The following is an 18,563-nucleotide window of genomic DNA, read 5'->3' as shown; positions in this document are numbered from 1 at the left end:
TGGAGGGGTTGCTATCTCTAATGAAAATTTTAGGTTTAATTATTTTGGAAGGCTTTTAAATTTTGAAAATAGATAAAACTAAATTTTTATTCTATTAATTTTTTTAAATCATGGTCTTCAATTTTTTGGTACAATTATTTTTGAGGTCTTCTTAATTTGAAAATAAGAAAAATTAAGTTTTAATCTATCATTTTTCTGATTTAAATACTTTTTAATGATTAAATTCAAAAATGAAACTTAGAAGAGTATTTTAGCTTCGAGGCTAAATGAAAAAGGAAAAAAGGAATAATGGATTAAACTGGATAATTTGATTCAATCCTTTTCTTTCCAAATCTAATAATGGCTTAAGGATTAGGGCTGTAAATGAGACGAGACAGATCGCGAGCTACTCGAGATCGACTCGATCAAGGCTCGATAAATACTCGGATCGAATGGACTCGACTCGAGATCGAGCTCGACTCGAGTTCTTAACGAGCCAAAACGAGCTACTCGATATTCGACTCGAAAAGCTCGTGAGCTACTCAAAAAAAATGTTATATTATAATTTTAGATTTTTTAAAATTACATTATTAAAAATACATTATTGATAATTATAAAATTTTAAAAATATATTAAAAAGTCTATAATACAACTAAGACATCTCATCCCTTATAATTATGTGATAGGGTTTATGGTTTAGTGTTTAGGGTTTAGGGTTTAGTGTTAAGGGTTTAGGGTTTAGGGTTTAAGGTTTATAGTTTAGGGTTTAAGTTATGCACATGAAGCTAACATAGAAATTATGCAAAATGATGTTATGTGACTCCTAAATAAATCATTCACATACTTATACATAAACATATCAACATGCAAAATAAATATACACAACTACTTAAAGAAGATAATCCTAAATAGGGACTAAATTATTACCTAAACTAAAGTGTGCTTACACGATAAATGCATGAATACAAATGAAATACAAATGCATATACATTAAGATGAAACAATGTAAGATTAAACCTACTATTAATAACTTAAACTCATATTTTAAAAATGCCATGAAGGACCAAAACAATATAAAACTGAAAATAGGCATACAAAGTAGAAATTACTCATTAAATTAAACAAGCCAACTAAGGGATTACAATGTCAAATAATTAAAATTACAAGACACAATTGAAAACAAGCAATTCTTGAGAAAGAATCTTGGACATATCCTTTTCATGGAATCTTGGGAATATGTTCAACTTGACATAGGTTAGATATTTCCTCAGCAATTCTTGAGAAGGAATCTGCAATGTAAACATATTATTTGGAGGACAAGATATGAAAACTACAAGCAGTTAAAACAGCATAATAGAACAACCACTATGAACCTTTGAATTAGATAGTCCAGCAGAGGCTCGAGTCTCTTCTTGGGATTCACTGAAGGCTTTGTCATCCATATTAGCACCCTAGGTTATGACCTAAAGTGGCTGTCAACTATAAATTGTGCAAGTATTTCAACTGTTACAGGGTCAACAACATCTTGCAATTGAAACGAGTCCTTTTTAATCCTATTAAGATTTGATAATAGAACGCCAAGAACTACAACAACAAATCAAAGGAACAACAAGTGAAAAAAGAAAGAAAAAGAGTGAGATAGTATATTAATTGTTTGGCAAAAAGAGATTCATTTGAATTCTTTTTTCCTTGCCAAACTTCTCCTTATCCAATCAGTAAGTCGCTCACAACATTAGTATTACTATTCCTGTTTCGTTTTCTTTATCAATCACTTCTTTGCTTTTGTTGTTTTTCATTTTTATGTTTCTATTTTATTTACCGCTTTGTGTTTATCTCATGATTAATGAGATGAAATTATAAGCATATCTAATTAGATTTTGTTACTTCTCTTCGTTTGAATCTGACTGTCATTTTATTTTATTTTTGTTCTTGTTTGTGTTCAATGAAATTCTGAGATCTGTTACCTTTTTGTGTGAAGCTGTGTTTGATCGTGAATTCGGTTTTTTCCTGCTTCAACAAAATTTGCATATGTTAATTATTGTTTTTCATCTTACTCAGTTTCATTAATCCAATCAATAGGGCGAGATAACTCCATCAATTGTCTGATTAAGCGCTCGAGGTCTGATTATGGTTTCATTGCCATGTTGAATCGATGTTTTCGTTCCTTGATCAGGAGTGGAGAGATCTATAAGTTGAGGAAGCAGAACGGTGTTGTTGAGCATTGGGTTTACTTTTCTTGTCACCTCCTTCAATAGGAGGCATTTGATCCTATTAGACATAGGTGGATGTATTTGCCAAGGATGTCTCCCAATGAATATTTCATTTTTTCAGATAAGGAATCATTGACCGTGGGAACTGAGTTGCTTGTCTTTGGGAATGAGGTACCTTCTTAGGTTATATAGAGATATAGTATTTTAACAAATTCATAGACTTCTGGGACTAGTATGAATGCTTCAAGGTGCTTGTTTGGGTCAGCTAGTCTTGGGGAGATTGCAAATTTAGCTGGTGGTTGTTATTCTCAGGGTAATATCTTGAGCTCTGCAGAAATGTACAATTCTGAGACTCAGAAATGGGAAACTTTACCAAGAATGAATAAGCCAAGAAAGATGTGTAGTGGGGTATTTTTGTATAAGAAATTTTATGTGATCGGAGGAACTGGTGGAGTTGGGAAGGATCTACGGGTTCTCACTTGCGGCGAGGAGTATGATTTAGAGATAAAAAAGTGGACTGAAATTCCTCATGAAGCTTTGTTTTTTAAGCAGAGATCAAATATGAGAGTGAAAAGAAGCTTGGAATATATAGATTATGCATTTGTGAGCTGATATCCCACATCGGTGGTCCTTGGGGAATAAGGGGTAAAGTGAGTGTATAAAAGGGGATGGGTTTTCAGCAAATGAAACTTAACCTGTCGAGCTTAAATCGATCTTGAATCGAGCTCAAGTCTCGAGCTTCAGTCGAGCTTTTGAATTTTTTTTGTGTTCGAGCCTTTTCGAGTTCGAATCGAGTTTCAATATTATCTTTCGAGTTTGAGTCGAGCTTCAAAATTTTAAGCTCGCGAGTTTTCGAGTCGAGTCGAGCTTACATTTAAAGTTATCGAGTTCGAGTTGAGCTCGATAATACTCGAGTTCGAGTCGAGCTCGGCAATACTCGAGCTCGACTCTGCTCGTTAATACCCCTATTAAGGATAACTGATTAGTTGGGCTTGCATGGGGCCACATCCAATGGGCCTCTAGAACATAGTTACTGCTCAATTAGAAACAAATCAAAGATCCCACACCACTAAAGAACTGTATAGCGTAAAGTATTCATATATTAGAAAAATTGACCATGAGATTGTCCCTCCGGGCACATATCATAAAATTGGAACGATACAGAGAAGATTAACATGTCCCCTACTAATGTGATCCAATTTAGCATCTTAATTATTCTTGCATCTCCAACTTTTCATAAAATTCAAGAGGGAGTTTTATTTTCTTTATCATTCTCATACTTTACATTCATAATGATTATGTTCATAATCTATGCTTTATATATAATTTTCTATGATATGGACATATTCATACAATGTATCTTTGGTTATAATGATAGTTTTACTTCCATTATAATATGAAATCTAAGTTATTATTATAACCTATAGTTCAGATCTTTATATTATATGTTTATTTATCATATTTACTTAACTTATGTTCATGTTTTTTATGAATGGATATTCAGCCACATGAAGGGAGTTAAAACAACAAATGAAGTCTAAAGTTATTGGAACTTAACTAGGATAACTCCGGGGAAACTCAAGATCAATTTTGGGAAAATTTACCAGTTGTACTTTGAGCTCATAGTTGGATTTAGCCGAACTTTTGAGTTAGCTCGGCTACTCAAATCAACTTATGAGTTACACGAATATCATCATTCATAAAGGGGCGTCATTTTGATGAAAAGTCATATATCTACAGTTCGTGTCTTTTAACGAAGAGGTGTCATTCCGGGACAAGACTTTTCACCAAGAACTTCCAAACACTTCTTCAAGTTATAAGTCATCTATGGCCAGCTCACTTCCAGGTCATTCACCCTAGAACATGCCTTTTCATGAAAGGTTACTTTCCAAACATTCCTTTCATGAAGGTTTTTTTCATGAAGAGTCAATAGTCACAGGGTTCGCGTTGGTGAAGAAATTTTAACCAAAAGAGGCCTATTTAACAAAGAGACATGAGGAGACCTACATGAGCATTCGACCACACATGAAGCATGCCTTGCACATGCTTGAGTTTAACGCCAAGATGAACCAACACAAGCACTATTTGGCCAAGGGCACATTCATTCATCTTGGACAAATCAACACCTCTCTTGTGAAGTGTTAGATGAATCATCATGAAGCCAATGGACATGTGCATTCATTTATATCATTATGTATTTTCATAAAGACACATACTATGGCCGAAACCCCTTGCATCTATTTAGCCAAAGCATTTCATTTACTATAAATAGGAAAGGCATTTGCTTGTAACAAACATCTCATTACTTAATTAAATTTATCCTTTGTGAGTTTATCTCTCTTCCAAGTTCTTTTTAGAGCTATATCGATTAAGTAAGTATATTTTCATACTTGTGGCATCATTCCTATCCATCCTGATACTTCAATTCCTAGATCTATATCTAGTGGGTTTAAATCACTTTTATCATCCCTCAAGCAAGTTCATAAAGGCAGATATTATGCTTTATAGCATAGTTTCTTCTTTTGCGAGTTTGATATATTATCTCCATCATCATCATCATTGTCGCCCATACTTCATCAACACCATCTTCCAACATTACCATTGTAGGCCACCATCATCAACAACTATCTTCCGCAACCAACTCTTCTTTTATTTCATCACCTACGCAAGGATGACACACAAATCAAGAAAAGGTCCAAAAAAAATTTTTCCATCTATTTTGCAAAATTTCTTACATATTATTATTATTTTGCAAATTTTTCTGGGGTTTGTGCATTTAAGATTTCGAACATACATTTTTGTTACTTGGTTTGGTCTGTTTTACTATATGAAACAGTAAATACCTCAAAAACTATTTAATTAGATTTTGCTGGAATTAACGTTTTAAGTAACAAACAAATCCTTCAATTTCTAGAGTTAAAATTGATAGAACAAAACATATGTTTTTATGATTAAGTTATAGATGTTGATTGGTTTTTATGCTGACCGTAAAGTGTGGGATTTTCATGACTTTGTGTAGGAATTTGACTCACCATTGATATCATTTCACTTTGTACATGAATCTTTTCATTCTTTCTAAAATTTTGGCAAATTGGCCTACCATTAGCTTCACCTTATAAGGTTGTTCCAGTTTCTAAAAGAAAGAATCAAACTGATGTGATCCTGTTTAGCACCAACTTTCTGCATGACATACTCACATCATTGAAGAACCATAAAACTCAATATAAGGGAGTTCTACCATACTTTATATTATATTTACTTATTTATGCACTATATATATTATTATGAGCATACATTTGCATATTAGACTATACTTGAATTATCATAGTATTTGCATTCATTCATTATATCCTATGGTTTGCATCATTGATTGATATTCATGTATATAATCTATAGTTATAATATTAATATTCATTCATTATCATATGATGCATGAATTATTATTATAACCTATAGTTCACATCTTTATAATATGCACATCATTATATTATATGCATTATATAGTTTATATACTTAGTTTATTTCTTTATGTTATGCATGTAGGCATATTCGGCCAACACTTGGGAGCTACATTTGAGCTTAACTAATGATAAGGAGCTAGGAAAACTTTCATAGGATGACTCGGGAGATCATGAAGAACAAATGATGAAAAGTTGTCAGCTGACCCCCGAGCTCATACCTCACTTGAGCTGGACTTTTGAGCTAGCTAGAGACCTCATTTCAGCTGGAGAGTTGCACCATCATCACCACCACAAAGAGTACTTCAAATATGGTCTAAGTCAATTTTTGTGGATTCGTACCTTTTCGCGAAGAGTTGCCATTCCAAGAGGTGCCTTTTCACAAGGAGCTGGCCAAAGACTCATCTTCATGTAATTCACCTATGACCAGCTCATCTTCAGCTCATACACATGGGAAGTAGCTCAAATGATGAAAGGTTACCTTCCAGAAATGTGACCTTTCATGACAAGTTGCTGCCCATTGAAGACCATGACACCTAGATGCATGTTGGAAGCCAAGTCACGCCTAGTTGCTGCCATCTTCATTCCATGGACTTCAAGACATTATCCTATGGTTGCAACCTCACCAAAGCCTTGCAAGAAGACCCATGTGCATTCAAGTAGGCTGCCATGTGCATCATTCAAGCATGTGCACTCCATGTGACATCAAATAGGCGCCAAAACACCAAGGGATGCTTCCTATTCGGCCAAAGACACATTCCTCTCCATTTTGGCGCCCAAATGACTTCCAAAAGCATTTAAAACATCCATAGGCCGAACCAACACCTTACCATTCGGCCAAGAGCATGTATATTCATTAAAATCATGTATTTTCATTTAAAAATCATGTATTTTCAAAGGGGTTTCATCCATGGCCGAACCATCATGTATCTATTCGGCATAACCCTTTGAAAACTATAAATAGGTTTTGGCATTTATTTGTAACTCATCTCATCTCATATATTAAAAATTACTCTTGTGAGTTAATTTCTCTTCAAAGTTCTTTGTGAACTTTATCGATTAAGCAAGTATAATTTCCTATACTTGTGGCGTCATTCCTTCCAAATTGATTCCTAAATTCCTAGATTAATATCTAGTGGGTTGAAGACACTATCACCACCCCTCAAGCAAGTTTGTGAAGATCGGGATTGTGCTCTTTAGTATTGTTTCATCTTTGGCGTGTTTGAGATACAAATCACTACCATTTCCATTTCATCAACAACACCATCATCAACATCCATCAAGACCATCAATTCCGCAGCCATCTCTTTCATTTCTTTCTATTTCATTTCCTTTATTATGTATTCATTTCTTAAGACCATTATTAATATCATTTCTTTCTTATATTTATTGCAGCCAAGCTTATAATTCAAGGACATCAGTACTTGTCAATCCTAGATCGGGACACAATAAGGCTATCTACTCTCTTCTCCCAAAGTGTGTAGATTCGCCTTACATCACAAACCATTTGTTACTCACACCTAAACATTAAGGGCTGACATTTGGTTATACAGGATATGATGGAGGAAGACAACAAGAAGCCGAAAGAGTTGAGAAGTGAATGCAATGATGTTGCATTACTTTCACTAATTCTTCTCTCTTTACAGATAATATTTCTACAAAGTTATTGCAATGTCTGATATTTATCGAATTGGTTCATTCTCGAAAAAGTAAATTACTTATGGTAATTGTTGTCAACTTCCTTTGAGAATACATTGGAATCCTTTCAAGATCGACCCTGAAAATGATTGGGTAAGTGATCTTTACATAGTGCACGCATGCATCATATGTTATGTTACTAAATCTGCACATTACCAGAGTTCTCTTTCTTTTGCCAATGATACTCAAATGAGTTTGGGAGTTGGGACTAGAGGTATATACCCTAAAATATTTATACACACTATGACAACGATAAACGTTACAAAATATTTGTGATCAAATACATAATAACATATCAGAGTGGCGTAGCAGAAGTGCGGTGGACCCATAACCCATCGATTCTAGGTTGAAACTTGGCTATGATATTTCAATTTTTATTTTTAACATTTTTCTTGGTTTGTTTCAATGTTCATCTTCATGGGTTTTTGATTTCAATCAGATTTCAGTTTACAGTGGTTTTGTAAATTTTTCTGGGGCTGATGTTCATCATCACGGGTCTTGTGCACCTAAGATTAGAATTCGAATTTTAGTTTTTGGGTTCGGTCTATTTAACTCCCTGAACCAGTGAATATAGAAAAATATGTTAATTGCATTTGAGAATGATATTGTTGAGTTAAATTTAAGTAACCAACGGTCCTTCAGTTTCGTACGTAGTGTTCGTAAATTTACCGGATCTGGAGAACTTGAGTATGAATTTCTACACTTTGGCCTCATTTCTCTTTAGAAACATGTAAGTGTTCTTTAACAGGTTTTTTAGTTTGCAATGTGTTTATGCAACCAATTGATATTTCTAGGGGTAAGTAAAATTCAACTCGACTTGAAAATCTAATTGTTTCGAATCGACTCGACTCAACTTGAATTGAATTGGCTTGACTCATAATTTTATAAACTCGACTTGGCTTGAAAAATTTCAAATACAGGTTGAGTTATAAATAGAACTCGTATAATTTGAATTTTTTAGTGATTAGTGGATTTGTTTTCAAGTTTGAGTCGTGTACCTCAACTTTGTGTGATATATGTATATCACATATGAAAAAATATGAACTATATATGTATCGTATATGGTTATAGAAAACCGTTTAAATTAGAATCAAATAGTAGAATAATATTATAAATAATTATAATTAAATTTAAATAGAAACTCAAATAACTCGACTCTACTCAAATTTTATAAACTCGATTCAAACTTTTTTAGACAAAGTTTGAGTTATAAAATAAAACTTATCAACTCAAATAACTCAAAAATATTTTATTCGACTTGATCGAACGCTCGCCCCTAGATATCCTTTTTACCTTGGAAAGTATAAGGACTACATAATCTAAATTTGGAACTTATATAATAGCATAAATTAACCAAAATTTAAGTGCATCCATCCATGATCCTCTTATGTCAAGCCCATTACCGCCCTATTCTTCTCTTTCTCTCAACTATTTATTTACGTCGAACTCTAGTAGATCTGTAACTAAAATCATCTTAGATTTCAATTCGCCTTGCTAAGCTTGCATCGTTCCTTGATTTTGATGTTTGATTTTGAAAATGTTGAAATTTTATGATTGAACATGCACTAGTTGTATAAATATCCATTTCATTTGTGAATACTTACAACCATGGCCAGCCAAAATTCAGCAACTCTTACTCTTATCTCTCAATGTTCCGCTATATTTCTTTCAAAAATATTTTGCTTACATAAGATTGCTCCATTTGTTGGTATATATTTCTAGATATTGATCATAAATTAACGTTGTGGTGGAAAAGTAGTGCCACTCTACCCTAGCGGTAACAACTGGCTGCATTTCCATATAGAAGATGAAAAATAGAGTATCTATAAAGCATTTTTTTTAAATATCAGACCCAGATTTCGATCTTAGGATATATGGGTTATGGGCCCACCACGCTTTCGTTGTGCCACTATGATTTGATCACATGGAGTTGAACATCAAATTAAACCTCCGCAAAAAACACGCTTTGACCATCAAATTAGACCCCCCACCATTTCCCCTATACACACCGTTTAATTAAACCTCAAACTATAATATTTATTTTAAATTAGTTCTTAAATTTTTGAATATTTTAATTTCATCCCTAAATTATGACTCTTATTCGAAATTAGTCATTAAATCTTTAAACATTCTAATTTCATCCCTAAACTATAACTCTTTAAAAATTAGTCCCCAAACTTTTGAATTTTCTAATTTCATCCCCAAATTCATCCAATTATGTAATTATTTTCAACAATAGTTTAACCTAATTTTTTTTCAAACATATTATAATATAACTTGGCCTATTGATTTTATTAACAAATGATGTGATTAGTATATACGTATAGTTTGGGATAAAATTGGAATGTACACCACAAGGCTGCATGGAATGTATTCATTCGTTTAGTTATGGTAATTAAAATTAAAAGGAATGCATTAGATTCCATTTTCATGCCATATCTTCCACAAAAGGTTTCTTTTCGATCTCTAGAGTTTGGTTTCTTTTGTGCATAAAATTCCTCTATGAATGATTTTTTATGTGCAGGGTTTAAAGGAGGTTCTGTTGTGAGGTGATTAAAATACAGCTAAAAAACGACGTTACTGTTTTAATAGGTGACCAGTTAAAAACTATAGCTTAAATGTTATATGTTTTCACCGGAAATATTAATTGTGTTGGTAATAATAATGGTAATAACCGGTAATATCATTGTTGTATGTAAAATGCACCAAAAAATTTGACTTTTACATAACCAGTTAATTATTGGAAACATTATCAAACATAATAACATAACATGTAGTGCTTATTTAACGTAATATGTAGTGCCTTATTAAAGATGATGTGGCCTTAGAAATCCGACGATAACAAAATAGGTTAATTACTTAATTTGTTATCAATATTATCAACATATTAGGTAGCACCTAAAATGTTACCAACGTTTAAGCTGATGGGGCCTTAGAAATCCGACGATAACAAAATAGGTTAATTACTTAATTTTTTATCAATATTATCAACATATTAGGTAGCGCCTAAAATTTTACCTAAGTTTGAGCTGATCAAGCCTTAGAAATCCGACGATAACAAAATAGGTTAATTACTTAATTTGTTTTCAAAGAAATCGATATATTACCGTGTACATTGTTAATTTACCTATTACTTTAAAGTAATATGTTTCGAAATTATATGTATCGGTATTTATATGCCAGTATTGATACTTGTACATTTACACCTATTTTCATTATACCAGTAGAAGCGTTTACCATGTACGTTGTTAATTTACCTATTACTTTATAGTAATCGGTTTCAAAATTCCAAGTATCGATACTCTATACATGTGTATCCATATATTTTGTGTACAAATTGTTTGAGAAGTATACTAGAATAAAATCATCCATACCTATATAAAAGTATCGATATTTCGTACTTATGCCTATTATCATTATACCGGTAAAATTTTACCGTTTACATTGTTAATTTACCTATTACTTTATAGTAATACATTTCGAAATTCCAAGTATTAATACTTTATACAAGTGTATCGATACTTTTTTCGTGCAAATTGTTTAAGAAGCATACTGGAATAAAAGTATTCATACCTATATAAAAGTATCGATACTTGGTACTTACGCCTATTATCATTATACTGATAGACATTAACCATTTACATTGTTAATTTACCTATTACTTTATAGTAATAGGTTTAGAACTTAAAAGTATCGATACTCTATACATGTGTATCAATACATTTGGCGTGCAAATTCCTTAATACTTGCCCTATGTTCTAACACCATTATCTGCATTTCCTCGACAATCATTATTAATTGACCATCAATAACACTAGTTTTCAACATTTATTAATTTAACTCACCGTAAAATTGTATGGAAGGTAGGCAACCAAATCAATAACTTAACAAAATTAATTACACAATTACAACATATTCACTAGGTTTTAACAATTTATACTTTCTACTTACCACACCACTAACCTATGCCATAGGTTTTAACGTCGCAAAGTCGGATACTGTGGAGTATTGGTTTTCCATATCGATTACAATTTCATTGTTTTATAAATTTGGATTAATGTTTTCAAATAAATATTTAAATATCACGCACAAAGCAATATATATTACTTACCTCAATGGAAAGCCACTATTCCATACATATTCACACATTCCACTTTCAAATATACAAATTTCTTTTTGTATTTTCATTTTTTCAACCTACAATTTTGATTACAAATATTAGTTACAACACAATAATCAAAATCAAAATCAATTTTCATTTATTCATCTTACCTTTCGCTTCTTCTTTTTAGGTACAGGACATTCTGAATCCAGGTCAGCATCGATAACAGTCTCCAGTGTCCTCATAACATTAAACGCCTTCCTCCTCACTGCATCTAACTTTTCTTCTTCATCTTTTTTAATTCATCATATTTTTTCTCCACATAACTCTTCAAATCTTTCATTCCAGCCCTGATATTTTCCCCTCATCAATTTTTTTACAACATCTCCTATCACCCCTTCAATTAACCCCTCAATTTCATCACTTCTTTCATCACTCCCCCTACTTCCCCTTAAGGCTCTTAATTGCCTCTTCGATTCTGGATTGTCTTTGCAAACAATCAGAAATGACTTTTTCAAGCTCCTCCAGCTCAGAAATCAAAATGTCAAATTTACTTGCCCCTCACCATAATCCTCTTACTACATTTTCTTCTTCATTCTCTTATTCCTCCTTGCCAATAACAGTAAAAAATAAATTACATTATTAATACATTTTTTAAATCATTAATATTATATAATTACTTTTATTACCATTTCTTTCTTGATCGGTCTTTCCAACTTCAATTTTACCATCACTCGAACTACTTTTTCCTTTCCTCATGCAATGATCTGTGCCACTCTGGTTCTTTGGAATGTCAGCACACTTGTACAATCAAACCAAAAATCAAACAATATAACCTGCATTTATAATGAAATTTACCATTTTCTATAATAACTATACTTAAAACTTTTCTAACCCAACACATCCTTCAACTCATTTACCTCTAAGATTTCTATGCACCATTGAGGTATGTCTGGCTTCGGCCCTTCTAAAATCTAATGATTAATTCAATCAATTTTTCATAGAAATATTCAGCCCAATTTAATTCACCTTTCAACTCTTCATTGCAAATCAACTTTATATTGTCCTTGCTCGGGGATGTATCACTCGTTAGACAAAGAAAGATTTCGACAAGGTACAATAGTACTCAGGCCTTTAGGTTATCCTCGTCATAACGACCGATTTCAATTTCCTTCTCAAGTCCAGCATATGTCACCAAGTGTTTTCCAGTTCTTCATCTTAATAACTTCTTTAACACTATTGCCTTTATCTTGTAGACCCAATACAACTACAACACATGGGACCCCCATAGGAAATGAATAATCACCATATTGAACTCTACATTTTTCTACATCAAATTCCTCCATCAACGATCGACACAATTCCCTCTGAATTGGTAGATCCCTCACTCCTATCAAAGATCCAAACCTCATTTCTTCCATCACACGAACTTTGTTCTTCTCCTTCAAGTGTTCAATTATGGAGTTCACTCTTTTGATGCTACACCTTGTCAACACTTCCTATATTTTAAAAAATATATAATGTTAGTGTTTTTATATATCATTTATCATAATATTTACAAGTTTAATGAATACCTTATTTTCACGTGCTTTCCTCCAAGCTTTATATTGTTCTCTATCATTTTTGGATAGTGTCACATACGGTTCCTTCTTAGCATCACTCATCGACTTTCATTTCTCCAACACCTCATGTTTCACTTGAAATTAAGCATAAAATTTTCTTAACCAATAAATTAACGTTAAATAATACTCATTCTAAAATTAGTTGAAAATACCAACTTCCTTCATCCTTTGGCATTCAGTCATACTGTCAAGATTTTAAATTTGTAATCAAATTTCATGTTCTTCAATAGTTTAATCCAATTACCATTTCAACAACAATTACACAAATACATTGATACTTACTAGAAGTACATATATCCACCCAGTGGTTGCTTTCGATTTTCTACATTGTTGATATTTTCAGGCTCTATTTCAATGTCATCTTCGCGAAGAACGATTGCAAGATCTATTGACTTCATTTTTCCTTCATATATCAGTTTATGAACATTCAAGTATTAAATTAAATTAAATCAAATACATGTTATATATAGTTTATTCAATAAACAAGTATCGATAACCTATCTTATAGTAACCGTTTGCGTTCAAATGAATGGGAATATTATATAATACAAGTATCGGTACCATTATACTTCCTATAATATCAATTTCTACCGATAACATTATGTAAAAGTATCGATATTTATTTTCTACCTAGAATATCAGTTTCTACCTATAATCGGTCTCAAATCCTTCTTTTCTTCGAAAATACCAAACCCTAAAACACAACCCCTATTTTCGAATGCTAAAATATTAAAAAAACTAAGGTTTCGACAACATACCTTTCGATTTGATTGCAGCAACAAAAAACTACGCTTTCAAAAACGTATTGCTTCTATTTCGCAGCGACTAATACACTTCGATTTCGAAAACTACGACTGTCTTCTATCTATTTCGTAGAACGTAATGCCCCTTCAAATTCTCTATTAGCAATGCCTTTGATATTTTAATCGGTTATGTTATTTATATTTAATCGATACCATCCCCAAGTGTCGATACTTTTGTGTAAGGTATCGATACTTTCGAGACGTTTTTCTTATTGCAATTCTTTTCAATTCCTAAAGTACCGATACTATGGTATATATACTTATAAATGTATTGATACTTTCAACAATTCCAGTAGCGCTTTACCGATTTTGTAAAATTGAAACTGATTTTGTCAAATTTCAACATGTTATATTGTCATGTATCGATACAAGTGTCTAAGGTATCGATACTTTCTAGGCACTATTATTGCAATTCCTTTCAATTCCTAAAGTACCGATACTATGGTACCTATACTTGTTACAATATTGATACTTTCAACAATTTTGATATCTCTTTACCAGTTTTGTCAAATTGAAACCGATTTTGTCAAATTTAAACCTGTTATATTGTCATGTATCGATACATGTGTCTAAGGTATCGATACTTTATAGGCACTATTATTGCAATTCTTTTAATTTCCCAAAGTACCAATATTTTTGTACAAATACTTATAAAAGTATCGATACAAATTCCAACAATTCCAGTATCTCTTTACCGGTTTTGTTAAATTAAAACCATTTTTATCATATTTCAACAAGTTTTATCAATTTTCAATCGGTTTTGTCAAATTTGTTACCTGTTTTGTAAAATTGAAACCGGATTTGTCAAATTTCAACCTGTTATATTGTCATGTATCGCTACATGCGTGTAATGTATTGGTACTCTATACATGCTTTTATTGCAATTCTTTTAAATTACTAAAGTATTGATACTTTTATACATATACTTGTAAAGGTATTGATACATGTCTACTTTTAACCGATTTTCTTCACTTTCTTATATATTACTATATATATCGATACTCCTGTGCACGGTATCGATACCTACCGATAAACAAAGTTTTCCAGTTGCAATTTTTTTTTACTATTTCTTCATGTTTTCCACCTACAACATTATTATTAGTCAACATTTTCAGTAGCGCTTAACCGATTTTGTTAAATATCTTATTAAATTTCAAGTCATGCCGTTTCTTAGTTGTATATTAGTCCGCCTTTCGTTAGTCACGCCCTGGGTTTGAATGATATATTGAATAGGAAAACGACTCTTGGAATCAAAAGAATGGGAGATAATGATTAGAAAGCTTCTGAAGTTACTTGCTCGCGAAATCTCCTGGATGAAGATTGGAGAGAAACATGTTCTAAACTATGTTCATTGTGGTGACATAATGTGTAGGATCCGAAACGAAACTCGTTTAAGATGACCGATACCATAGGCAACTTGCGGGTATGGTGTATACACCAACTGTTGCTTTATGTTTTCGCTTTTATACTTGGTATTAATAGAAAATATTGATCGGGGATGCATCAATTGAAATTTTGTCATGACTTTTGCTTGCAGACACACATTAGTGTTATGTTGGAAAAATTAATAAATAATTGAATAAAATTGATGTCTTCTAATAATAAGTTATGTCACTTGGTGAATAGACTTATTATTTGGTATAAAATTACATCAATTCAATTATATCTATTAGCTTTTCAACAAAACTCTTCATCAGAAGGTCATAACATTTTGATTAATTTCCTCTCCTTTATATATAGGTTAGTTGAGGCACAATTGTCGTAACCGTTTTTCGCCCGAAGGGAAAAGACCGATACCGACTCGGGGGTTTCTCTTTGAAAATTGTTTTGAAATGTGAGGAGTCGCCACCAATCATTTAAGGTTTGATTGGGACACCATAAAAACCGGATGATTTTAATAAACAATTTTGTTTTTATCAAAATATCGAGTTTTGAGGTCTGCGAAAATCCAGAAATCAAGTTTGGGAGTCGGTTACACGTGGGGAAGGATTAGCACCCCCACAAGCGCCCAAAAATTGGTACCTAGTTGATTACCCTATATTTAAAATCAGAAATTTGGAGTTCGATCTTTATTTAATTTAAAAATCATTAAGGATGCAGAGTTTGAAAAGGGTATTCATTTATTGAGACCGATAGCATTCGCACCCGAGCGTAAATGCGGGAGATCAACTATTATGTCTAATAACAGAACATTGCCTCATTTTTAAAAAAAAAACATGATGCGATTTTAAAAAGGATGTCAACTTATTTAGGGAATTATCAGTAGTCACCCCCTGAGCACGATCGCGGAAGATATACTATTAATTCCTTGATAAGTGAACAGTGCCTTAGATTTGTAAAAACAATGTAATCAAATAAAATTCTATTTGTCCTAATTAAACTAAAAGTAAATTAAGGCATTTTCTAACTTAAAGTGTCAAATTATGAAAATTAAGGAACCTAGGAACTCAAATCTAAAATGTAAGTTCTAGTATTAATACGTAATGCTATATATTAAAATAAAATAAATATTCACATATTAGAAAATTTCTTTCGATAATTTTAAAATGATCAAATATTACCATTAGTCAATTTATTTCGATTTGAGTCAAATAATGCTCTTGAGGATATCATGCAAATTATAAAAACGATGTCCTATAATCATAAATACATTAAAAGCTATCCTATAGAATGATATATCCATACGAAAATTATACACATATTTAGAAATATTATATATAATTTATATATACGTTGTGACATATAATATATAAAAATAATATACGATATAATAATTAAAACATATTTAATATATATATATATACATAATATTTACAAATTAGTATTTAGTATGAAAAGCAAGATGAATATAAATTGTTCAGTGCATGTATATATATATATGGGAAACACGAAACTATGTACCAAATAAAATATATATATTTAAATATAACGTAATATAAAATAATAAAGGTATATTATGACAACCAGAATCGACAAACAACAGGCACATGCGAACGAAATCAAATTTTAATTACGGATTAAAATAAATTAAAAGTAAAATAGTATGTAAAATCTAGAGAGTACTAATATAACTTTTCTTAATATTCTAGGACTAAAGTGATTCTCATTCAAACTAGAAGGGAACTACATGTGTGTTTAACCATTAATTGTGAAGAGTACGTGGACTCTACAATAGGTAATCACTAAACACAACAGATTCACAAAGATATATAACCTTTCTTTTTATTTTGTCTTTTTTTCTTCTAAAATCACCCAAATCATTTATATATATATATATATATATATATATTACTTAAAACACTAAGCATAACCTAATTTTAAACTACCTTCATCAGCCGCATCTTACTTTCTTCCGCCCAAATTCAAGATGCCCGACTTTGAAAAATACAGTGGAACCAGTTACCCTAATGTCCATCTCACGATGTTTATTCGAAGAATGTCTGGGTACACAAACAATGATCAGATGTTGATCCACTGCTTCCAAGCCAGTTTAATTGGACCCGCTTCAAGGTGGTACAATCAACTGAGTCGTACTCAAATCCTCTCTTGGAAGGATTTGGCTAGTGCCTTTCTGAGTCAATATAAGCACATGATCGATATGGCCCCTGATCGCCCTGATCGAACAACGCTGCAGAATATGGAGATGAAGAATGGTGAGAACTTTCGACAATATGCTCAACGATGGAGGGATGTCGCATCTCAAGTACATCCACCAATGACTGAAAGAGAGTTCATCACTCTATTCATTGATACGTTGAAGTCTCCATATATCGACTACATGATAGGAGCTGCCACCAAGAGTTTCTCTAACATCATCATGTGTGGAGAAATGATCGAAAGAGCAATAAAAATGGCCAGATAGGAGGCACTAGTCGTACCGACAATGAGGAAAGAGCTGAGATTAACATTAAGGGATATTATCTAGCTAGTCTAGGGACCAAACCTCATAAGACATTCTGTGAAAAGACTCACATCAGTACAATTCCAATGACATATGAGGAGTTGCTCCCAACGCTAGTTGAGATGAATCTGGTGACTCCAGTTCGATCCAAACCAAGAGAGGCCCCATATCCTGAAGGTCATGATATTAATGCCATATGCAGCTATCATATTGGGAGCTCGGGGCATACCACTGAGAATTGTAAGACATTGAAGCGCAAGGTCCAAGATCTGATTGATTTAGGTGCATTAACGTTCAAAGTGTGATGGGGCATTCTGATCGGAAGTCGGTCGGGGCATCCATTAGGAGATTTTGTTGCATTCTCATGCATGACATCTTGTTTGAATTTGTTTTTATTTTGTTCTTCTTATGTATCACTTGACTTTTGAACATTTTCAATAAAATGCTTCCTTCTTAGGAAATGAACAATGAGCAAATTTTAATCTTGAATTCTTTGAATATCATTTTAATTAAAAGATTTTAATAATTGAGGTTGTAAATATTTGACAAATGACAAGATTGAACCCTGTAAAACAAGGACATTTTGATTCTAATCCTACACTAGAATCCATACCCTTCTCTTGAAGAGACCAGGCTAGCTTGTTTCTTGCTTGAACAAACAATCATCTTGGCATTCAGGTATGTGTTAGGAGCAGACAAAATGAGGCAACTAGGACATGAGATTGCAAAACTAATTAGTTTATACTTCTGTTAATGATGTTCAATGATGATCATGATCCTCTCATATGTA

At 32.4% G+C, this 18,563-nt stretch overlaps 2 pseudogenes; both read left to right on the top strand.

Annotated features, from left to right (window-relative positions):
- Positions 1-2,021: 2,021 nt before the first annotated feature.
- LOC120199431 lies at positions 2,022-2,801 on the top strand (annotated as a pseudogene).
- A 513-nt stretch (positions 2,802-3,314) lies between these two features.
- On the top strand, positions 3,315-3,409 carry LOC120204927 (annotated as a pseudogene).
- Positions 3,410-18,563: the final 15,154 nt, after the last annotated feature.

The sequence above is a fragment of the Hibiscus syriacus genome, unplaced genomic scaffold (genome assembly GCF_006381635.1).
Source record: "Hibiscus syriacus cultivar Baekdansim isolate YM2019G1 unplaced genomic scaffold, ASM638163v2 tig00000340_pilon, whole genome shotgun sequence".
In the NCBI taxonomy this organism is placed as follows: domain Eukaryota; kingdom Viridiplantae; phylum Streptophyta; class Magnoliopsida; order Malvales; family Malvaceae; genus Hibiscus; species Hibiscus syriacus.
This window is presented reverse-complemented; position numbering and strand designations above follow the sequence as displayed.